Raw genomic sequence first — 3,315 nt, 5'->3', positions numbered from 1 at the left:
TACACCATGACGTTATACATTAGTCTCCATAAGAAATCTTCAAGGTTGGTGATATTGTTACCATTTTACCTTTCTTTGAGGAATTTGAAGCTACAAATTTAATGACTTAAGAATAGGTCACTAAAGGTCACTCAGCTGATGAGAAACCATATGATCTGAAATCCAGATTGTTCAGTGTTGTTTACCTGTGTTATTTAAGGCAAGACCCCACGTGTGGGCCTGTCCCACACATTTCAGGATGTTTAGCTTCCCTGGATCCCACCCAGTAAATGCCAGTAGGGACCCCAGTGATCGTGCCATCTAAAAATGCCCCCACATNTTTCTTTCTTTTTTCTTTTTTTCTAAGATTAGGAGGCAAGAGGCAGGTTGAATAATCTCATGTATATGAATCCTGAGGGTTCCCAGGGGAGGAAAGAATTTTTGGTGAATGAAAAATGTTATCGTTTGAGAACATCACTTGTTTCAGAGAATTTGTTGATGTCTCCGTTGTGTGGAAGACAGCTGTAAATTCTGTGGATGAATTGGGTATAGATTTTCTCCATTGTTTATGGTGGTGATGGTTTCCATACTCTTTCTGTATCTTCAGTGAAAGATAATTTTTAAAGATACATCCTCTTGCATATCCACTTGGTTGTATCCACTTAGGTAACTAGACAATTGTGTCCATTCTGTAGGGACAGGATTAGAGGTTAATTCTGGTAAACATGCCTTTTCTTTGCCTGACACTTTTGGTCTCACTTGGTTAGTAGTGTGCCTATAGAATATGAAATGTTTTATTGGAACAGATTTAATAAAGAAATTGATTCACTTTGCAGGGAAGGTCACCAAATGATTATATCTTCTAAACAAGCATCTTTAAGCTCATGGAGTTGCTTAGGCCTGAAATTTGTGTCATAGTTAATCAGTTAAGCCACAGAGCTTAAGGAAACTATGGCCAATGCAGAAATGTCTTCTGATAAATGAAGGGAAAGAATTTGCAGGTGTTGGAATAAATCTCCAAATGCCCTCATACAAATTGGGAGGTGTTGAGGGATATGCATTTCTTACTGTCTGTGGGAAAAAAGTTCATTGAAGCTGTTGACATAGACCTTTCATTAGTGATTCAGAAATCATAGAGGTTGTTTTGAAATCACCCAAGTCAAAATAACAGAAAAATAATTCTTTGTCTTTTTCTCCTTCTTATTCTATGGAGAATGAGAATATTACTTGGCTAAAGACTATTTGAATTACTAACTCAATTTGTAGATATCTAGACTAAGCCGTTTTATGTCTCTCTTACTTCCATGAAGGAGAGAACACTGACTTAAAAAGCCTGATATTAGAGAATTTCTTTCTTTTTCTTTTTCTTTTTTGGCAGTTGGCCAATACAGGGATCAAACCCTGGACCCTGGTGTTATCAGCATGCTGTAACAAACTGAGCTAACCAGCAAGAGAATTTCTTAAAAAAAAAAAAACCACCATAGTTTTAGGGCATCTCCTGGAGTTGTTCATTCTGATTGTGTACATATAATCTGTACCTGTAGTTATCAGGTGTTACAATAATCGATGTTTTTAATGATAACCTCGACTTGTGAAAACCATATGAAACTGGGTTCTAGGAGCTCTTGCTTTAAAAATCAGGAAATATCCCCCAAATATAAATATACATAGGAAAATGTTCAGGAAATACCGTTAGTGAAAATAATTTGCAAAATAGTGTGTATATACTCGTATGCCCTCATTTGGTAAAACCCCAACTATGTTTTTCAAAATTTTACAGTGAACCTGAGAAACTTTTATAATGTAAGGGGACCTTGCTAATCAGGTTGTTCCTGTACAGGTAAGAGAGTAAAATGAAATCTTTAGCCTGAGAAACTTTTATAATATAAGGGGACCTTGCTAATCAGGTTGTTCCTGTACAGGTAAGAGAGTAAAATGAAATCTTTAGTTCTCCAAACCTAAGTATATGGTTGCAACCGGGGCAGTTTTACATATGCATGAAGCTTGAAATGGTTTCTGACTGAATAGATTATTGTAGCTTTGAAAAGTTGTGTTTAAATCACATTTTTGTAAATTACATAAATAAATTCCTATTTTAAATCTCAGTAGGAGACTTGTTACTTGCAAGAATCTTTGTGATTTCTGCTATATAAATCTTGTGTGTAATGTATTTTCATGCACCAGGTTTAGTTATGTCAAGAAATTCTCTTGATTTTCAGTTGATGGGTTTTCTTATAACATAACCTCCTACTCACTGTTTATGTAAAGAGTAATTATTTGGCCCTATTTTCTTCTTAATTTCCTCTAACAAAGTCTTATCAAGGAATGGGTAGAGAATCCCAAGTTCCTATTTTGGGGAGTTTAAAGGCTCAGAAGATTAAAAATTTTTTGCCTACAAATATGTTCCTTCCTTTGCTAATTTGGATGTGTAGCTATTTAGTTCAGAAAACTGAGGACAAGAGCATGAGATTGGGATCAAGATTATTATTTTCCTTAATAAATGAGGTTGCTTCACTTTCTGGGCTATGTGTTCTAGCTGTCTTCATTGCGTGGATCTGACTGTATTTTTAGCTATGTTTTTATACACATGTACATGCACACCATCTTCTATATGTATTTACTTGGGTTGTATTTACATTGTATCCATTGAGAAGTAGATGAATGATGTACATCTAGGCAATTGAAATGCAAAGCTGTACATCAGTCCTTACCCACTGATATACATAAGACTGAGAATGTAACTTGCTTTGCTGGTAAAATTGCTGTGTTGTTATTGCCATTTGTTTATTATTACCAACTGTGTCACTCTGGATTGCTATGATCGGGCTTCCAAATGACATGGACCAATTATTCATAGCCTGGTGGGTTATATATTTACCACTTGCTGTGAACTATAGCAAACACTTTTTTAGGTGTATGATGGAATGATTATTAAAACAGACCATCATTGCTAAAGAGTAATTTTCAAAAAGTTAAGAACAGTTGCATACAGATATAAAATGAACATACATCAAAGATTTTATTCAACTCAGTTATGGGGAATTAAAGGAGAATTTGAGTGAAAAAAAAAAAGAAAGTGGAGTACAGGCATACTTCAGAGATATTGTGGGTTTGGTTCCAGACACCGCAGTAAAGTACAGTAAAGGGAGTCACAGAGTTTTTCATTTCTCAGTGCGTAATGATCACCTTAGCCTTCAGCAGGTTGTAATCTTTTTGCTGGCAGAGGGTCTTGCCTCGGTGTCAATGGCTGCTGATTAATCAGGGTGGTGGTTGGTGAAGGTTGAGGTGGCTGGGGCAATTTCTTAAAATAAGACAACAATGAAGTTTGTCACATCA

This window comes from Galeopterus variegatus, unplaced genomic scaffold (assembly GCF_000696425.1).
Source record: "Galeopterus variegatus unplaced genomic scaffold, G_variegatus-3.0.2 Scaffold6746, whole genome shotgun sequence".
NCBI classification, from domain to species: domain Eukaryota; kingdom Metazoa; phylum Chordata; class Mammalia; order Dermoptera; family Cynocephalidae; genus Galeopterus; species Galeopterus variegatus.
Note: the sequence above shows the minus strand (reverse complement) of the source record.